This window comes from Sparus aurata, chromosome 8 (genome assembly GCF_900880675.1).
Source record: "Sparus aurata chromosome 8, fSpaAur1.1, whole genome shotgun sequence".
NCBI lineage: Eukaryota > Metazoa > Chordata > Actinopteri > Spariformes > Sparidae > Sparus > Sparus aurata.
This window is the reverse complement of record NC_044194.1, coordinates 17,954,450-17,976,280: the sequence shown is the minus strand read 5'-3', so window position 1 is coordinate 17,976,280 and position 21,831 is coordinate 17,954,450. Positions and strand designations below refer to the sequence as shown.

At 41.5% G+C, this 21,831-nt stretch overlaps 2 long non-coding RNA genes across 4 annotated transcripts in view; one reads left to right on the top strand and one right to left on the bottom strand.

The window, feature by feature from the left end:
- LOC115587105 (uncharacterized) overlaps window positions 1-21,831 on the top strand; it is a 48,471-nt gene that overhangs the window by 20,112 nt on the left and 6,528 nt on the right. For 2 of the 3 annotated variants that reach the window (XR_003984969.1, XR_003984968.1), the window contains 2 exons: window positions 9,765-10,046; window positions 17,192-17,281. This is a non-coding gene — a long non-coding RNA (uncharacterized LOC115587105). Of the gene's footprint in view, window positions 1-8,313; window positions 9,355-9,764; window positions 10,047-17,191; window positions 17,282-21,831 lie in introns of those variants that run through there. The other variant, XR_003984970.1, reaches the window with a different exon arrangement.
- LOC115587106 (uncharacterized) lies at window positions 295-7,535 on the bottom strand. The gene is made up of 2 exons (XR_003984971.1): window positions 6,909-7,535; window positions 295-2,489 (listed from the first exon to the last, which is right to left on the bottom strand). It is a non-coding gene; the product is annotated as an uncharacterized LOC115587106 (long non-coding RNA).

Here is a 21,831-nt window from a genome sequence, read left to right as displayed (position 1 = left end):
CTTTAGCCCTAATGATGATGATGATGGGCGCACCAGAGAGTTATTACACACCATCTAGTTAGAGTATTTGAGTATAACGAGGGCATATCATTTACGCACTCGCAGATATCAGAAGAAGTAATAATATAGCACCAATAAACTAATGTTGACTCTTAAAAGCTCTTTTATGGTGTCTGGAGTCATAATCACGAGGAGCAAGGCTGCTTGTTGGCATTAATATAACATGAGAAATAATGATTATGATCATTGTTAACAGTACAAATAGTAATAAACACTGTTATCACACACTTCACGGGGGATACAACTCAAATGGCTTTATATGAAAAGCAGACACCTAAAACATTTATTTAAAAAAAAAGTTATTTCACAGACAACAGACAACAATTGTTTAGATCATTTAAACTGCATATTAACGTTATGAACCCAGAAGGCCTTAATCTAGTATAGAAGTAAACAACTGTTACCATACAGACCAAAGACACATACCCTGAAGCTTCATATTTACAGAAACAACCCCTTTTTTTATAAATGACTGAGCTCTTTAGTGCCGACACTTTCTCGTCTGATGGGCACAAGCATTAATACAGAGCAATAGAACAAGTCGATGATACTGTGTGAACTAATGTGTCCACATAAAGGTAAAATATAGATAACAATGCAATGCAAAAGACAGGGTAAAAATAATATATATGATAGAAATTAAAAACAAAAAACTTGCAACATAGAGTTACAGACACACACAGTGTCTGCACCAAATTCTTTGAAATGTTACAGCATGTCTTATGCTCATCTTAAAAAATAATATTTAACTAGAATTTACATTTGCAGAAATAGCCCGCAGAGCAATAAAGCCTCTGTTTGCGCAGCTGTCCTTTGAAGCGCTGCTTTTTTCTCCCACTTGGATAAATATCCTCCTGCTAATAACATTACACACACCATTTACAGTCTCACACTGGAATTTACCTAGTCAGTGTTTTTATTTTGGTCACTTTTAAATCAGTGTCTGTATTGTGTCCTCCTTCAGAGGACGCCACAGGTTTATTCATTATTCATTCATTCATTTATTTATTTATTTATTTATTTATGTGCAGACATTATCAAGCTTATTAAATGACATTGCTGAATTGGGAAGTGGGAACTGTTTGTCTATTTTTGTGACCGAGCTAACTTTACTGTTGTCATCAGGAGAGAGGAAGTACTGTGAAGGGGCTCAGGAGCTGAAGCCTCACTGGCCCTGCGTCGGAGATGGCACCAGGAGGAGAGCGTGTTTATGAAATGGATGAAGCGTATTAGGTGCGTGTTTTGCTGTTCTCATTAGAGCAAGGATGCTAGAGAGGGTGTGTGAGATAGCAAAAGCAGCACGCCTAGAGTGTTTGTCGAGGCGGTGAACCGCAGAGTGCGTGTGGTTCAGCTGTTGGACTCCTTGCAGCCCTGCGGCGCAGACACAGGCGTTGTGACGTGGCCTCTAAAATGCCAGGCCTGTAGCACTCCTGGCTTAGTGTTGAGGGAGAATGAAATAAAAATGGCCAGGGCTGTTTAAAGTAGGTATTAGGAGCTCTCAGGAGGAAACTGTGAAGGGAGACTTCAGGTATGCAGACGCCTGGTGCAGGCCAGTCAAGTGGACAGAAAAGGAGTATTTACTCTTTTATTATTACACATCATTGACTTGTGAGAATTTGTCCCGCTACCTCAGTTTACATAGTGCCTTCGACCAGTGCATTTTAGCTAACACTGCATAATACACACTATCTATGTTGCTGAAATTATACATTGAAGTATCTCTTTGGATGACCATGATAACACGGGTGTTACAATGAATAAACAGTAACTCTATTTAAAGGAGTTTTTGAATTAATATAAAGATTATTTAGCATCAAATAATTCCACATTACAAGTACAACATATTTGTACATACTTGCTGTTGCTATTATACAGTTTTCTCACTTGGCCTCAACCAGAAATGTAGATTTTCAGACTTTGACAGCTTAAAGATTGAATCTATATATGTTATTGTTGAAAAAAGTATGTTTAAACATGTGTAATAAAAATTATGATAATCAATTAAACAAAAATGATCTGCACTGGCTGTCAGGATTATCCCTCTTTTTGTCTAACTTGGCTCATGGTTTGAAAATCTTTGTTTAATGTCTTAATGTGTCAGCTCAAGACTTGTAACTCTATATCTCATTAAAAATATATATATATTTACTCTGAATGCATTGTTATCGACATTTTGATACCATTGCCGATATAGTTGGATGTGAATTCCTTGCCTAAACTGCCTGAGTTCGATGCTGCCCTGATCCAGGACAATATGTTTGGCTGTTGAAGGGCTGCCAGAAGTAGTTGTTAGTTACAGTTAGGGCGCGTCCCTCTTTGGATAGGTTGTCCACTCTGAGGTCTGATATCGAATAGGTCCATAATTTCCAGCTTGTTCCCAGGAGAAACTTCTTCCTTGCTCTTTTCCTCCTGTTCTTTCTCTCAGAATCCTGCGAGAAACAGTAAGGTGAGTTAATTCCTGATGAAAATGAGCTCTTTACACTGTTTTCTTTTTAAGATGAACTGGTGGGGTTTCTTTACAATATGTCCTCAAAAAATATTTAAGGCATAGTCCATGCCATGATTTCTTCTGATTTTGTATTTTTGATTTGTTAAATATGAGGAAGCAGATTAAAATGTAACCGACAGGCGTTTGGCACATGTCCCTGCCCGGCTTTGCGCTTTTTAGATCAGAAGAGTATAGCAGGGCACATTTTAAACATTTCATGAGAAACTGATAGAACGAAAATCCAATGAAATAAAAAATAATTGAATGCTTAAAGCATGCACTCACAAGCAAGGAAGTGATTGTAAAATATTCCATGTATCCAAAGGAGACTTTCCGAGGAGAAAAAAAAAAAGTACTGTCTTTAATTATTAGATTTTTAGTCATCTTAAAAAACTGTGTGAAGTTGAATTAAAATCAGAATGCTAAATGTTATATTACAGATGCTAACATGGAAATTATATCTAAGTTGTTTTTTTTTTTTTTAATTGAACACGTGTTAGTATAGTTTGCTGTTGATCAGTTCATATAAAAGCAGACTTTTGGAAGTAAATGGAAACACTATTTTTTTGAAACACAATGTCAGGTTAAATGTGTGTCTCTGCCCAAGGAGAAGAAAAAATAAAGCTTGATTAGACAGATGTGTTTTTAAGAGTGCACATGCGTAATATATATTTACTACAGTGTAATTTATTGTATTTATTTATTTGCAGAAAGTTAACAAAAAGTTGATGGGATTAGATATTAATCCTATACAATTCATACATTGTTATATATTTTTCATTAGATTTTTAATAAAAGAAGATCCCTCTCACACTTCACAATAAAGCTGACATTAAAGGAAAAGGAAAAAAGGAGCTGTGTTTTTCACAGTTAATAATTAAACTTCAATATTAAATGTTTGCATCTTTTTTCCTATTATACACATTATATAATCAGTTATAATTCAGTGTTTGCTTTTTTAAATTTTAGTATGTATAAATTTGAGGGCATCACTCACCGAGCAGACAAACAGACGGCCCTTTGTTGTCTTAATCAGCTGTTAACCCCCCCTCAAATTTAAAAGTCAACATATTTTCACAAGAGAAACACTTTTTATTATTTTATAATACCTAGATGTTTTGTTTAACTGTCCAGAAGACATTCAACCGTTAAATAGTTTTATGAAGTGCTTAATTTCAATTTCTGCAAGTTTTAAATGTGCAGAAAACTTTGGGAAAAAGCAGCTGTGTCATTTTTTCACATTCTTAAAACAATCATGAACTTGACCTTTCGGGAAAAGCACTCCAGGAAAATTTCCCCAGCAATGACATTTTTTTGGCTCAATCAAATTACCACGGTAAATTACCATGGTATTTTATTTTGAGAGAGACAAGCGCAAATGATCTGATCGAGAGCAGTAATTTCGAAGATGTTGAGCATAATTTATGTCTCATTATAAGATATTAGTGGCCTGCTCTTTCTGGGCACGTAGGGTTAAGTATGCTCAACATAACATGTTACCTTTTTCCTCTCTGCTGGTGCAAAAGTACCATTTCAATAGCATGTCATAAAAAAGGGGTTTGTGAAGAAATTCTCCCTGTGTTGCCTTTTCATCATATGATCATCTGGAACATCCATACTGCGCATGACTTGTGTCCACCATTTTGTGATGAGAACTTTATTGCACATGCTCCCATTTTATAAACTTCGGTAGCACACGTGTTTTAAAGTCAGAGGCTTTGAAAAACTGTTTATTTGAATGCTTCATCAGTAGGTCATCATTTTTGGGAAATATTAGTCTGATTATTTTCAGACACACAGATGCTGCGCAGCCTGTTACTGCTCGTCAGACATCCCTCATTTCTGATCAGGAGTGCATCACCGCTCCAAATACGGTGCGGTGATGATGTTGCATCACTCATTCGTGCTTGTCCAGTCAACAATTATTTTTTTCAAGCTGTGCAGCGCCTTTGCTGTGATACTCCTCATTTCTTGTTTGTGTGTGTGTCTTCGTGCTCAAACAGAGAGCTGAAAGTGGTGGTCACAGTCGGCTGCCTGAGGTGACTGGTGGGGTCAAGGGCCAGCCTGTGTTAATAAGACGTGATGTGCTGCCCTGGGACCTCAGTCTCATGAGGGATAACCCCCTAATCTGTGTTAGTTAATGTGTTAGTAATCTTTACCTTCTTAAAGCAAACAGCAATAGAGCATTCAATGGCCCCGCTTGGCCTACCGTGTAACGCTTTTGACCTCGGGGTCATGGCCTTTGTTCCCCACTCGATGGGGAGTGCCCTCAAAGGTCTCGGGTGTAATAGAGAAGTTGTTTAGACACGTGCGGGGCTTCAGCAAGACCACCTCATAGACTCTGCCCCTGCTCCTGGAGATTATAAAGTCTTGCCTCGTGGTGACGGGATACTTTTGTGGTTAGCTTTTTATCCCCTTGAATTGGTCCATTAGAATGTACATGTGTTTTTATGTGCCACATATCATGTCTGCTATGTTGATGTAGTAGTGGTTGCTGACCCAGCACAGAACCACCCCTCTCTCACCCCCCCCCCCCCCCCCAACCTCCTAATGTCTCCTTGATGTTTGCAAATGACTAAGTGCAAATATTGTTCAACTTTGCAGATCCTCTGCCCGCTGCAATTTCATCTTCCACCAGCTTCCCTCACTGTTTCCTGTAGCCATAGAAAGAAAGCTTTTGAAAGGCAGTGTATTTATAACGAGTCCTTGTCCTCTGCTCTTATCTTAACTTTCTGTAAAATAGAGTGTTTTCCCACGACAGACAATTAAATGTGTGTTCAGTGGGCTCTCCTGACTACAGCAGACCATGACACTCGTACAAAATGAGGCCAAAAAGCTTAATCAGTGTGTTTTATTCAATGCTCTGATAGCCACATTAATTAATTATAATTGTGTAATAATAGATCAATATATTTTTGATGAAGCTGGTTACACGTCTGCGACATTTGTATCGATATACAATTGATATCTTTTAATGATTTCAAAACATATTTATTCATCTGTGTAATATTCTGAATAATTCTTTCTGTGCACAAAAAGATACAAAACCTTTAATAGAAATTTTAATATGATGGATTTGAGCAGGCGTCTGAGGCCTCTGACACAATCAGGTAAAAGATTTGGAGTTTACACGGGAAATGTTTTGTTTCTAAGAAATTACACACAAATGATTTCGGATCTCGAGTCCATAACATGGCGGCGTCTGCCATTTTGTTTCACATCGTACCGTCAATTGGCCCGATTGACTGATTCTGTATCACACAGATGTGCAGCCATGTACTCCAGATAAAGAGCTGTTTTTCGTTTCTCTGCTTATTCCACAATGCAAATCAAAGAGCAGAGACGAAGTTGTGTCATTGTTACAAATTTAAAAACGTCCATTTTAGTCTGAAATGATTAGTGCAAGTTATAAAAAAGAAGTGGAAACAGTAAAGGTTTGTTCCTTTTTAACAATGCGTTTCATGGGAAACAGTTGAATAAGTACAGCACAATAATCCCTTAAAAGAGTCTGTTTAAGTTATTAGCTGCTAAAATATTGCAAATAATGGGCGTAAAATTAAAACGCGATTAATTACTGAGAGACGCGGCAGAGGAGCAGTGTTGATGAGCACAGTGGTGAGAGCTGGCAGGCTGCTCAAAACCAAAAGCGTATCCTCAAATGAACTTTATGCCATGCAAAGTGCAGCACGCACACTGAGCATAGATACACAAAGTGTGCCTCGGCTGTGTGTTATACTTGGACCTGTGTTCTGTTTTATAACCCCTGTTTTTCCCAAATAAGGTCTCTCAAACATATACACACTGCAGCTTCATACATTAAAAGCCATAATGAAGTCAGGGGTTTCGCAATTGGTTAAAACGCATGGCGAGATGTGACGTACAGCTGCACTCCTTCTAATAGGATTCTATAGCTCATGCCAATGTAGACGCCTGAACCAGGGCTTGCGTCTCAGTTAGGGAAGGAGACAAGAGATCAAACGAATCGCAGTGCTGCTTCCGCACTGAGCTGGTGTAAATAATGCTATGATTTTTCCTCTGACCGTCTGCACGTCGTCTGTGTTTGATCACCTGTAATTTTTTATTGAAACCTGTGGAGCAAAGAGAAGTGCAGACGGGGGAAAAAGTAGTTTTCGTGGTAGAAACACAGCCTCTGTGCTGCTGGAGTGAGAAACAGAGCCGGCGAGGAACAGGGTGGTGGCCGTGCTATGAAAGCAGCCCTCTCAAATTGTGCAGCCTGAAGCAGTAGCAGCCATGTTAGACAAATCTGCGTGAGCTTGAGCCCCACTAACAGCGCAGTGCCCTCTAAAACCAACAGAAAAGTTTTCACAGAGTAAGAAAGTAAGAAAAGTTTAACCCCCACCTTTTTTTCTCTCTCTCATTGTCTCTGCTAGGCATGTAGTCCCCTCCTGCCCTCTTTAATTCTCAGCACTTTATAAAGCAGAAATGCAATCAGAATAGTTCCTCAGTAACAGACACACTTTACATATGTCCTTCCTCCTTTTCTTTCCTTTTAGAGCTCCTGTAGTTCAAGGCCGAGGGGGAAAAAGTTGAAGCCACGAGCTCTGCCTTTGCAGTTTTTAGAACCAGAGCCAAAAGAGGCAGGAAGTTGTTGTACAATAGCGTTACAGTAATCTGCCACAAATGGAAAAAGCCAAATGCTGATCACCAAGTGGAGAAGGTGGCAGGACAGAGGCAGAAAAGAGGGAGGGAGGGACAGAAAAGGAGAGAAAAGAGAGCCAGCGTGTGTGAGAGAGACAGACGTTACAGCAAAGAATAATCAATACAATCTAAGATGGTGGAAACAACCATTCTGTTTGGGTCTCTCCCTCTCCGGTTAACTCCTCTGGCTTGCTCACTCTTTACGTAAAATCTCCTTTACTTTTATGCAGCAACGAATCAGCATTTCCGTGGTGTTTTTCTTTTTTTTGTGCAAATTTCCTCTTTGAACTGTTGAATGCGTTTTTACCGGGGCAAGTGGCAGCTGTTTTTCCTCGAGGAAAAAGCAGCAAAGTCTCACCCAAAAATGCTTATCAGCCTTTTGACTTTGTGCCAAAATAGCTGCAAGGGTTCAGCTGCAGCGTTTAGCTCGCTTTGTGACGGAGCCGGGACAAGGAGGAGGCTCCTTAGTCCGTGCGTTCTTCGCCACATGTTACTGAAATAAACACTGTGCAAGCTTATCTTTTTTCCTGTGTGTGTGTGTGTGTGTGTGTGTGTGGGCGCGCGCATCTGCTCTTCTGTGCATTCACTCTAGTCACTGTGGCATGCTAAAGAGTTAATGCACTCCGAGATTGTGTGCTCCTTTCAGAGTGTGCTCCCAAGACTGTTGCAGTGACAAGAGCCCCACTACAGTAAGAGATAAGGTTAATAATTCAACCAGCTCTCAGAAGTGTTGCATATTTCAAGGATCCTTCAGCGGCAGTCCATTCTGAAGCGACTGTGTGTTCTCTTTTTCCCCCGCTTTTCTTTTTCACTAGTTGATATAGTAGCCGAGGTACTGTATAGTGTATCCCAGTATGGCGTGTAAGTGTGCGGACTGCGTCTGCGCACTGCTGGAGGAGTGGATTTCTGTGTCATTCTTCCTCCTCCACCCCTCCCACATTTAGTGCTTTCCACCCTCCCACTCTCCCCTCTCTCTCTCTCTCTCTCTCTCGCTCTCTCTCTCTCTTTCCTTCTGTGTCTCCGTCTCCCACCCATCTTATGCTCCCTCCTCCCCCCCCCTCCCTTCCTCCCTCCCCCCCACAGTCTCCAGTGCAAATACAGTTCCTTGCCGTGTTGGACATGTGATGAAAAAGTGACTGGTTCGCGCGCTCCGCCGCACCTCCTATTTCATCATCAGCGGAGCTTTTCTCCCCTTCACTGTGCGCTTGCTGTCTCCTCCTCTCTTCCCCTCTCTCTCTCTCTCTCTCTCTCTCTCTCTCTATCTATCTATCTATCTCCCTCTCCCTCTTCTTTTTCTCTCCCTCTGTTTCGCTTGCTCCCCGCTTTCTGCTCCAGCCACACGCAAGGGGGAGACTTAAGCTCTGCGAGGGGAAAAAAAAAAGAAAAAAAGTCTGCTGCTATTTCTACAGTCAGGGCCTCCCCACAGCCCGCCCTTCCATAGACGGAGCTTTTTTTCACTCACTACTAGCTGGATTTTAACCCTCTGCCTCCAACTAGCTGCACAGCAGCGCTGCAAAACCTGGCAACAAGTTGCTTTTTGGGGGCCTTTTCTCACTTTTGGCGCATTGATTTTTGCATCACGTTGGATTTTGGCGCTGTTTCTTCCGTTCTTCTGTATTTTGTTTTTCATAAAATGCACGCCGTCTTCCTTTTTTTTTTTTTTGCTGCTGATGGGTTTCTCACAGTATTTATTTAGTTTCTCTCTTTTTTGGATGGAAATTTGTTAAGGTGGTGTTTCGCCACGTGATGGGCCTTGTTCCACCTGGAGTGCCGGGGCGCCATTTCTGATGGGTAACCCGCTTGCGGTGGGCTCGTGGTCAGGATGACCACTGTGGATGACAAGCAGAGAATGTGACCAGTATCTGAGCGTGATACACATCGGTGTTTTAGAGGCTTGTCCTTCATCAGCGCCAACAACTGGCATGAAGTACCGCACCTCCTTCGTTTCTACTCACTGTCTTTCCTACTATTTCCTTCCCATGTCCTCTCTCTCTGTGTCTGTCTCTCGTTCTCCCTTGTTCTCTCTCTTTCACACCGACTCGCTCTCCTAACAGGGGAGTGAGTGGTGTGCTGAGCCGGAGCTCTTTCAGGGACAGGTGCCAACTGCAAACAAAAGACATTAAAAGGCAATGAGAGAAAGAAAAAATGTAATAACGAAATTTTCAAATTGTAACGTTGGAATGTCAGAAGTAGCTTTGCATATTGTGTTTCTACACGCCGACTTTGTCCTATCGATGCATGTTTGTTCGAAGTATTAAAACTGATTTTTTGCGACTAAGGTCGTTGGTAAAGCAGGGATTTTAATACTTTGCCACACTTATTCTAGTGAAGGCATTTCATTCGGGGAGAGGGAGGGTGTAATGTGGGAGAGCAGCATATAGACTGCTGAATTATTCATGGGCCCAGCCAAGGCTGTGACTGGACTGGTTGTGCTATTTGCATGCATCAGACATGCTGTTTGTCTGTTTGCTAACATTCCTCATTCAAAGACTTGTTAACTAGCAGACAGGCTTAGCTGGAGCCTTGCAGACAGCCTCATGGCCTCCTATTGTTTCAGGCCTCACCAGACCTGGACCCAGCCGGTGGCAGCCCTGAGCTCGGAGCGCAGACTGTGGCTGGAGGAGGAAGAGAGCCTGGAGCTGAGATTGAGGCTGGGAACCACAAGCTGGGAGCTGGGGCTGAGGCACACAGCTGTGAAGGGGACAGTCTGAGGGAATTCACAGGGTCTTGCAAAAGCCACCAAACGGGAGCTTATGGCTTTCTCCTCCTCCTAACAGAGATGTGGATCAGAGCAGGAAGAGCTGCCGATTTCGCATCCCGACCGCACTTTGAAAAATCGGTGAGTAATATCTGTTTTAATATGTGTACGCTTGCGTGGTTTAGATGGAAGTTCATCCATGGGTTTACATCTTTTAGCATTCAGCGTTAAACAAGCAGCCCGTACAAATAAACATTTGGTGCAATTGAGGTTTCTTACACAAAGTTTCTTTTCACTCGAATGCGCATTTTATACTTCTGAATATAAAAGCTTCGATGTTCGTGTAGTTTAGGAACATGGCGATGTAGCCGTTCCTATAACTTTGAGAATCATTTTCAATAACTTTTTTCCAGGTCTTCACAAAAACCTAGTTGTAATTTAGTAATGCGAAACCAGAAGGTATTAATAGCACTTTGATTTCTGCCAGGATAATCCTACTTTGTGGCGATCAGTGGATGATTGGAAGGCCATGATTGTGGAAGTATTTCATATGTGTGATGTGGTCGGGCCTTAATATGTACTGTATGAAGAGAGGAACATGGTGTACTGATCGTTTTGATTGGTTTAATGTTGTCGAAAGCTCGACCGTCAGATTAATTTCAACGAGAACACTCTGCATTTCTTTGAATTTCGTGTAGTATTATCACAATTATATCCAAAGTAGTATTTTTCCAAGTTCGTATTTCAGACAGAATAGAGGATAAACATAAAACAGTCCATCACTTAACCATTTACAAAAGGTATTTGACTGTATTCGCCTTGTTTAATGTTGATTGTATAATTTTTTTGTGAATCTATCCTTTAAAGATGGAATTTCCCAGGATTTTTGCTTCACATAGGGGCAGTAACGACCAATCTAAAAAATTAAAAGGCTCTTGCAATAATAAAGATAGCATTGAAAACACCCCTTTGTTTTTATTTGAGCAAATAGGAAACCTGAACGAGCAGCAAACCTGTGTGAGCACACAAGAAGCAATTCCGTAAAAAAAAAAAAAAAAGAAATGTTAAATGTTAAATTAGATTTTTTTCTTTTTTTTCAAATAAAAAGTTAATTTACTTTGTGTCATTTGGGTCTTTGTAAGTTAACTTTATTAAATTAAGGAAAAATTCAGGTTACGTAAGTGAATGAGACATTTATATGGCAATTTACAATTCCCAGGTCTATTCATAAGATTTAATTTGTAGGATTGCCTTTGAGGGGAACCAAATACATGAAAACATAATCATGTTATGGAATAACTTTTTCTTTTTTTTAAACATGAATTATTAGCAGTTGATTCCTGAAAATCTTCTATTTTCAGTCTATTTCGTGGTTTGCTAGTGTCTGCTCAGATGTTCAGCTGCTCAGCAGGCTGTTTATAAAGGACTTTTTGATGGCCAAGGTCAGCCAGATATCCCTCAAAGCTTTTCAGGTGGTTCAAGATTCAGGTTCAGCTTTTCCACATATAGGTGATTATGTTCATTCACATGATTATAAGCTCTGCCTAACTAGCAGTGGACACATGGTTTTGGCTGGCAGAGTATCACACTACTCCACCCCTAAGGCCTTTTTGGCAGTGGATGGCAGGAGTCCAGGGGAAGGTTGCATGTTGAGAGGCAGATGGCAGGGTGGTGAGGGTTTGCAGTGTTTTCTCTCTTTGTAAAAGTATACCTGACCAATCCAACGGCCTGGTGCAGATCACAATGAGGCATTCTCTGCACTGAGGCAAACTTCAGCTTCACTGCAGCTACACAGCAGAGCCAGTAACAACACACACACATACACACACACACATGCAAACAAGTATGTACACAATCAAACGTGCATAATCGTACATCAAATTTAATTATTTTTCTCAGTACAGGATGTCAGTTATTGATATATTTTTAACAATTATGACCACATTTTTATATTCTTGTCTGGTTTTGCCCTTTCAGTGTGTGTGTGTGTGTGTGTGTGTGTGTGTGTGTGTGTGTGTGTGTGTGTTCTCAGGTTTAATGAAATGGTGTGTTCACAGTGTTAATTCGTTTAAACCTCTACACAGACGAAAATGCCTTTTTGATACATTTAGTAAATTGTATGTATTTTCAATAGATTTTTATAATTTGCTCTATCTATAGGAGGATAACATTGTTTCTAAAGTAAAGCTAAAACAACAAGTTCCCTAACTTGAACTTGACTCTGAACTTGAACTTGAATGAAGATTTTTTTTTTTTTTGGATCTCCAATGAAATTGTATGTTAAATTTATAATTTCCTTAGAATGTATTAGTTATTGAAAAGTTTTACATTTTTTTATAAAGATGCAGAAAAATCCAGCTGACAACACCTCAAAAGTTTTTAGTGCTCGTTGGTTTAAAAAATGCCAAAACGAGCACAAAGGAACTAAATTGTACGATGTGTAAAATTATTGTTCAACGGTGTTGAAAGTAATTGCATGTAATTATTATACAATTATTAGAATTATTTTGGTTTACTTTTAATTTGCTTTGTTTGATTTGTATTTGATTTAGACATATTTGGTGCAGATCACATTACATTATTTTCAAGATCAAATGTGCTAAACTATCTCCTCTCTTACTTTACTTTAAAGAAGGAAGTCTTTGTGACAAAACTTTAAAAATCTTTCAAGTTCCAGAAAGGTCGTTCTTGCAGAGTAAAATAAAAAACTTTTCTTCTATTGGCAAATGTCAGAAAAAATACAAGAGAGCACAAAACAGAATAACTGTAAATGATAAGATGGGGTTTATATTTTTATATAAATTTTTTTGAACTTGTGAATAACACAATAATGGTGCCTGAATACACAGCATCACCATATTATACTGTGTGTGTGTGTGTGTGTGTGTGTGTGTGTGTGTGTGTGTGTGTGTGTGTGTAAAGGTGTATGCATGCATGCCCTCGTGTGTGTCCTTTACTTACTTGCTTTATTACTTGCTGGTTATTTTAGTAAATCGTTATAGATTCATTTTTGTAATAATATTGAGGTTATTTCAACATGTTTTTCATCTTTGATAGCAAAACCACAAATGTATCAACTCTCTTATTATTATTCTTTGAGTTTTTAAACGGCCGTTAAAAACTTTGTAACCTATTTAAATATTTATTTCATACTTAAGTTAATTTCACATAATCCCTAAAACATATTTCGGGGCAGTTGAACTTAAGTTGGTTAATTTCGTACGATCTCAACTGCTCCAAAAACTGTTTTATTTGTTATTCTCAATAGTGTTGTAAGCATTAAAAAGTATATTTGTGTGGATAAAAGCCATTGCCACATGCCTTGGACATCATATATTTAAAATCTGATTTCACATAATCTTCACTCATTTAATAACCAGATAAGAACAAGACAATTCAGGAGTGTAATATTATTGTTTTGTGATCCAACCAGAGACGACAGACGATTTTGATGTTTCCTGTTGGGGACTTTAATGTGGTGTAGAAGCAGTGACTGTATAGACTACTGTACGTCTCCAGATCTGAGTAATTCTGCCAGATACTTTTGAAGTGCTGAGTGTGTGGTTTAGGTCATGTGCCAGTGCTCAGTGTATTCTTACTAGTGCAACACACAGCAAAAATGAGTCACTCACCAGTGCAACACAGCAATAAGCCACCAATACACTGCTTCATTTGTTAAGTGGATAAATTGGTATTTAAGATTATGTGATTTTGTTTCATTTATGAGCTTGCTGTGATGTTGTGAATTCCATCCAATTTCCTCCTGGCTAATATGAAATCCAGATTGGAGTGGTGAATGGGGGCCAAGTGAGCACTCACTGTAAATATATTTTTCTGCCATAATAATGGAGCCTCTTTTATTTCTCCCGCTAAAACGTTTTCAGTGTGCCGTTTTAAGTACAATAAAACCGAGAAGCCTGGCATAATGACAGTTATATTGTATGTCGGAGCTCTCTGGAGGACTGTCAGGCTTAGGGGTGTGATTGACGGACTGAACTGCCTGGGCTGCATGTTACTAAACATGCATACATGTAGTCCTGTAAGAGGATTTGGATTTTGTCGCCAATTTACTGACATTTAATTTGCCATATATTTAATCAGCAGGGCGATGCTACAGCATGGATTCAATGTTAAAATTTGTTTTTTTGTTTTTTTTAATTCAATTTTTTCACATTAATACACTTGATTTCTAAATTTGATTTGAAATTGATTTTAAAATATTTTTTTTCCGATCACAAGACAATATTAAGGCCAGAAATGTAGACCAAAATATGTTTATATATGGTATCAATACGATGACTCCGCAGTCTCCCCTTTGATTTAGATCAAGGACTTTTTCTGACAGACTATAAGCAGTGGTGCAAAGTAACTAACACTATGCAACAGGTTGGTGCAAATGGAGGTGGATTTAAATTTCCCACTTTGGCAGCCCGGCACGTCTAACGTTTACAGTGCAGTCTGCAAAAAACCTGAGACAACTGCTCACATTTTATAGTTCTTCTGAGCAATAGTAACATCTGCTTCGAGCTTTTGTTTGGCAGTTGTCAGTCAGTTGAGAAACCTGTTTGAATCTCCTCGAGGTAACGAGTTGTCTGGTCCGATCGGGTCTTTGTGGTAGAAGCTGGCCGGGCTCCCCTTTGCCCTTCTGTACTCTGAATGTGAGAGAGCAGATGGATGGATCTACAGTGGCCACTACAGGCTGGGGTGTACTCATTACAGGATCAGAACTACAGTACAGTAGGAAGTAGGCCAGGCCTGAAAAGAGAGGAGGAGAGGCTGGACAAAGAGGCCGAGACCCCGATACGCACTCGCTCATACACCGTACAGTATGGGGGTTGTTGTCGTGTATGTGCATGATTATTGCACAAAAGGACGCTTTTCAAGGCTCAATAAGCAGAATGATTACAGACATGTACGCCGATTACACTTGCACACAAAAAATGCTCATGCACACATACACACCATGGCCTCTCAACCTGCTTTTCCTCACTTCTCTCGCCATACATGGAAGCCATTAGTCCATTACCCCCTTGACTACTCAGGATTGGGGGCCATTTTATTCTCCCCGTATTAATCAGGATGTCAGCTGGGAGTGTCACATGTAATTTATCCACAAAACCACAGCAACTCCGCAGAGACAGTGAGTGCAGTCATAATGACATAATATTGGACTGGGGGAGAGTTTCTGGGGGGGACAGATGATGTAGATTTTCCTCCCCTATACCTCCCCCTCCTCTCCTGCAGACGTTCTGAAACGAGGCCTGAGCAGCTCTCACCTGGACGCTTTACATCATGGGGCGTTTAGCTAAGATCGAGGTGTTATTTTTCCTGGGTCTGTTTACCCAAAGGCAATTTTCTGACATGCTTGCTGTACAGCCAGAGTCTCAAGAAGCATTTAAAGAACTCACTCAAGGGAATTCCTCAGAAGTTCAGTGTTTAGATTCGTATTAAGAGTCATTCAGTGATTGCCCTTGACCGCTCTGTGTATTCAATGTGTGGACTCTTTACAGCATCCTGTGTGAGTGTCTCTCAGCACACACTGTCAGGATAGCTGCTTGTTTTATGTACCTGCCAGGCAAAGCGATATTCCAGATAACGCTGCGCTGCGCCCACTCAACTTTTCTTTTCCAACGCTCATATATTTCTCCAGCTTTTGGCCTCCGCTGTCGCCAAGGCAATTTAGTCATAGAGAACCTGCAGACTCAGCAAAATTGTTCTACTTGGAGGTAGAGTTAGAAGTGTTGAAAGACCTCGCCTGCAACTCTCCAACTATCAAAATACTGTAACTCCCAACCCTTACCTCAGCCCCGCCTCATCACTTTCTTACTGTTCATTGGTGCTGAGCTGAATTAGTGATACGGTGACTTGAATCTGCCTTTGTTATGGTATGGAAAAATGTATATTTACAATGACTGAGATGTGCTTTGGCATGTAATTTCTCAAATTTTCTTCTACTGATTTGCCTGCGCTTTCTATGGTGTAATTCAGAACTCCAGTGGTGTTTATATTTTCAGGTTTCCTTGTTTACACAAGTTCTGAAGTGACAGAGGGACCAACAGTTTCAGGTTTTAAAACCAAACTACAAAATCTCAGTTTTAACGCACACAGCACATATATGTAGTGTTTTCTTACAATACTTGCAGCAATCCACGTGCAATACTGTAGACTATCTCCTCTGCATACACTTACCCAGGCTTCATGAGTCATCAACATGCATATGCACACAAACAACACACACACAGACACACAGAGTGCAGTGAGTGCACAGCTCGGACATGAATCTCCCTCCCTGGGCTGGAGGAGTTGGGTTACTCATGAGCCCATAAACATGTGCTGGCGGCGGGCCAATGCACTGCACTGTAATTACAAACGTTAGAAACAATATATAAAAGACCCTTCCCCGGCAAGGCCGTGTCCTGCGCTGCAATTAGTGTCCTTGTACAGAATTATCACCCTTCAGCAGCCGCCGCCACACTGAGTGGGGGCCTTTAATTGGCAGTGTCCTCCTTGGTCTGCTAGAGGACAACCCTCATGTCTCTCTTTATCTCTGTTGCCCTCTTTATTTTTCTGCAATCGAAGATTCGACTAATGATGACTAACTACCTCTGCTTTCCTTTGTGTCATTTCACCTCCATGAGTTGGTCGTGGCGTCGCACGCCTACGCACGCACAGAAAAACACGGGCACATATCAAAAAGCAGGCTCATACATTAATGCCACGCAGTCTGTACATGCCCTCATGTGTGAACATGAACATACTGTGCCGCATGTGCAGAAATCGCTTATTATGCTCACACGTACACGCATATGCGGCACTTCACCCACGCACATGACACTGTAGGCTTTCAGTAATACGGCGTGCCAGAGTGTGTGCATGTATGCAGCGAGTGGGTGCTACTGGGCAAGGCCAAGGCCATGGTGGAGCTTGTGTGTTGGTGTTGGGTGAGCATGCGGCAGCGAGAGTTGGCCACTGTACAGGCCAGCAGAGAGGGTGCGGTGTGTTACATGTTCCACTAATGAGTTTCCTTGGCCAGGCAAGACCGTGGGGCGAGCTTATTAGTAAACAGGCTACAGAGAGGAGCCCCTACAGCCCTCTGCCGCTGCCGCCACTGCCGCCGCTGCTGCCGCTGCTGCTGGCTCTCCAACTGATCGCTCTGTTCTTCTGCAGCTTCTCTCTATTGTTTTCTCTTCCCCTCTGTTTCCGTTGCTGTGAATTGTCTCTCCCTTCAACTCTACAATTCTCACTCTGTCTGTTTTTTCTCTCTCTGTCTCTCTCCTCTCTTGTAGGCAGGGAGATTTTGACTTCAACCACAGGCACAAACAATTTGGCCAACAAGTGAAATCACAGACAGACAGGCTGGCGATCGCAGCAACATAGTAAGTACCATAATCTATTCTAAATGTAATATGTTATGTAATGATGTATTGTAATGCGGTTGTATTGTCTTGCATTTCATTTAATGAGATAAAGTCTGTAATTAGATGCTGCGTAAGTTTCATTTGTTGTATGCATGGCATGTAACTTGCTGCGTCTATGTCTATTTTCCTTCTCTCCCTGAGATTTATTATAATGTGAGCCTGCATTAGATTAAATCATAATGACTGTATATTGTGCCTTTGAAAGGCCAAGTGGTCCCAATGGCTTGTTAGCGCAGTAGATTAAACAAAAAACAACAAAAGCAAACATAATCTTTAGTGCATAGGCCCAGAAAACACTCAGGGTGTACTCTTAATTATCCACCAGGCGTAGAAAGTCTTGACTCTCTCTGTGCTGAGGCCTGGATCTGTTAGAAAATGGCTTCCACTCTGTGCCTTCCAGCTCTGAGCTCCCCGCCGCCATTTTGTGTATCGCTGCCAAAGTAGTCAGGTAGCAGGATGAGAGGGACAGAGTAAAGTGGGGGAGGAAAAAGTGGGTGCAACTGGATGCTGGGTTGAGGAGCAAATTAAAATAAACACGGAGGAGTGGTAGGAATTGGAGAAAAAGAGGGGCTTCAATGCGCAACGACAGAATGTCTTTTTTTTTTTCGGATGGATAGAGGTTTTTAATTGTTGCCGACTGACTGCATACAAACAAGCAGCCTCCCCTCTGGACCCTTCCCAGCTCTTCTTCTCGAAGGGCAGACCTTGGGTGGACGCCGTAAACGGTTCTTTTCCATTGGGGCAAATGTGCTGGCAGGGCCCACAGCTGCATGACCCCCTTCCACCCTTCATCAGTCCTCTATCTCTCTCCTCCACACCACCGCCTGGCCTCCATAGTAACACAACCTGCCCTCTGATCGTACTCTGCAGCCAGAGTGCGTGGGTAAAGCTTCAACCTCTGCTCATGTACCTGTCTCCACCCTAACCACAGCACACTGTTAGCTATAGATTCAATACCGACTGTGCTTGCGTCACAAGCACTTAATAACCCCAGGCCCCATCCAATAGCCTCTAGCTAAAGTAGCTAACTGCCTGTGACTCTGGAAGCCTGCATGTGCCAGGCATTTGATTACATGTGCAGATGTTATTAAAATCCTCCTCTCATCTGACCGCAAGACCACAGATACTGTATCACAGTTCCAGTAGGTGCCTGCTGTTGTGTTCTCCTGACAAGCCCATTGCTGAACTTACCTGACAGAGTTGCGCAAAATTATTTTGTTTTTTTTACTCTGTTTGGAATGAATCGGAAGATCAGGGAAAGGAGTGACAGAAAGAGAGACAAGATGAGACATTTAAGGAACTATTTGATATTTGACCCACAGCTGTGTTGCAAACTTAAAATTTACTTATAACTGAGGTAGCATAATCGACTTTTGGAACTGTTTCAGTTTAACAAACCCAATATCCATATGTCGCACAATGATTTTCTTCCATTACCAGTCCCCTTCACACTTTAGTATAGCCCATGGAATCAGTCTTTGGGGGGCACGTACATTATTGGGGGGCATTTTTTGTAACTTAATCAGGTGAGCTATAAGGCCAACCTCTAATGGCATTTCTTGTAAAAACAGACATGAACATGTGTGCAGTATACGGTAAGCGTGATCTGATGTCGCTTTGTTGGTGTTGTTCCTGGAAGATCATTATTAATGTTAGTATGAATCATTCTAACCAACCAATCACGTTCATGTAATGTCATAGCTTTGCAACTTGGAAAAAAAGACTGGAAAAATACACACATGGCAGAAGCTGTCCTTTGTTGCGCGTGGTTAATGTTGTGTAAGGATATATTTTATGACAAAGTGACCTTGATTAAACATAAACTTAACTGTGATGGAACATTTCATAATGGGGGGAAAAAAATAAGTGAACTAAATATGTGAGCAATATGTTCCAATCAAGATACAAACCCTGGTCTCAAGTGGGTTAAGTCAATCCTGTACTTAACCCTTTCAACTGTTGCCCCAGATGTTCTTTTTCCTAATTTGAAATTATGGTCCTTGAGCAATATTAATTGTGATGTTCCAGGAAGAACACCAAACACTACACATAGCAAAGCTATGACCTCACAATAATGTGATGGGTCAGTTGCAGGTAGGTTCTGGATAGACATTTATTATCATGTTCCCCAACACTGTGATATCAGATAGTCCCATATTGTAAATGTACAGAGAAAGCACCTTGTCACTGGGGCAAAATGTTGAAAGCATGCACAGAAAAACAAAACACTAATGTATATCTGTGTGCTATATCTGTTTGCGGCCTGAAGTGATGCTATAAAAACTGCAGTACTGTATCAGTGTGTATCTTTGCTGGCATGTAGCTGATTTAGACTCGAGGTGCAAAATATAGCAGGGGTCCCTCCAGCAGTAAGACCTGGCCTATTTAGGCCTGTCACAGCCAAGCTCTCATTGAGACAGACAGACAGACAGTCAATGGCTTAGTTAACAGTTCAGAAATCACTCTGTCCCCTTTGGCTCCCTGCTCCTTAATCTGGCCATGTGTTTGCATATGGGACACCGTGGCCTCCATATTGTGTTTGTAGAATGAATTATGAATGCTATTGCATAACCGTGGCCTGTTTCTGGGGCATATCTCTACAGCATCTACCCAGAGACCAAAGCATGAATACATTTACCCGGCCTAGACCCCTTGGAAATGATCCTGTGAAGCTGGCCTGCCTGCATTTGTTTATGGTTATATAGAGCAGATGGCCATGCAACATGGTCACATATCACACACTGGCTGCCTCACTGGCACTGCCACACACATAAATTCTTACAGGAAGAGATGTAGGACTATTTGAAGGGGATTCAAGTCCACAGAAATTCATTCATTATTCTTCTACAACTCGCAGAGGGAAAAGTATTAAATCTCTTCATCGGAGTACATTACTGTATATTCTCCCTCTTGTTGGCAGCAGTCCTGGAACTATATGCACTGGAGCTAATAACTGCTGCCAAATCAAGCTTTTCAATGCTAGCTGTGGTTAACTGTGCTGTATTTAAAGCCTTAGCTTTCAGCTGTAACTGCGAACCACTGTAGTGAGTGTGACTACAGCCAGCTGTAGCCCGGGGGTAACAAGCTCTTCAAGGTTACAAACTGTACAGATCCCTGTCTGCGTACTCTGGCCCTCTGTCTGTCAGCTAAAGTTCATATCCAGGGAGAAAGGCATTTGTCCCACCCTCTAAATATAGCTGGCGACAGATGCAGCTCGATGGGGCACTGCCCAAGCTGAAAGGGGCCCTGCAGGCAGGCAGGCCACAGCAGAGCTGGGCATGCAGACGTGTCAGGACTATAGACTTCTCCTAATAGAGAGAGACCCCACAGGTCACCGGCAGCCACATGGCAATGCACGTTTCACCAGTGTCCATTAGCATGGCGGCACGAAGGCTGAGCCTGTGAATCTTTATGTGAGCAAAAAATAAACATTATTTGATTTATTTGTTAGAGAGGTGGGAAAATATCACAGTCAGCTTTGTTGAACTTGAACTTCGGTGGAAAACATCGTCTTCTGCATGATCACGATTTAGGTAGTTACTTACTTATATTTCTTATTCTATCTATTTGAACTTGCAATTCTATTAACCGGAACAAGTGCCATGAGCTGTATTCTGGTTCTGCTGTATACATCTGAGACACTGATACAGATTCTATAGGTTAATGCGAAGGACGCCTCGGAGTGTAGTTCTGCTAATGTGCCATTTACCAAGTTGAAAAAACGAAAAAGAAAATCATTTTTATAGTTCCTATGGTCAAATGGTTTGGAGTCTAATATAGGCTCGACTACCAAAAGAACTCAAGCACCAGGACTATTAAAGGTGTCTTGATATGCTTTTAGATGATACCTGCCAGCCCTATATATACAAAAGGTCTACTTGCAGACCTTCCTATAGGCCTGCGCCCTGCTGTGCATCCTGCAGCCTTACCATGTATTTGTGCATGCAAGTGTGTGTATGTTTCTCTATGTACATGTGACTGTATACTGTGTGCGAGAGATGAGAAGCAGCTGGTAAGGTTGGGCTGAGTGGTCTGGGCGACCCCTGTTGCGTTCCCTGTCATTACAATGATTGGGGTCGTTTTTTACCTCTAAAGATGGGGCCGGGGGCCGCTCTGGGATAAGCTAACTCTGCCTAATCCAGCCCTCTTCACCTGGCATGTTTATGGCTCTGCTGGGGGGTGGAGGGATGGAGGGAGGGAGTAAGCCACTGGGGCCGGTTCATCTCACAGCCTGACAGGCAGACACACATATTATGCACGTAGGCGTGAGCGCATACAAACTCCATCACACATGTATACATACCGGCAAGTGATCCATGCCTGCCAACACCACACCTGCACAAGTGGTTACAGCACGCATGCATTAATGTATACCTGTAGCTCCACAGACACAGACCCTTGGGCACAAACTGGACAGTACACGCAAACACCTACATACAGACTCATAAACTCTCCTTACAAACACACATACACAGACGTGCAAGCACACACAAGGTTTGCGAGCTCAA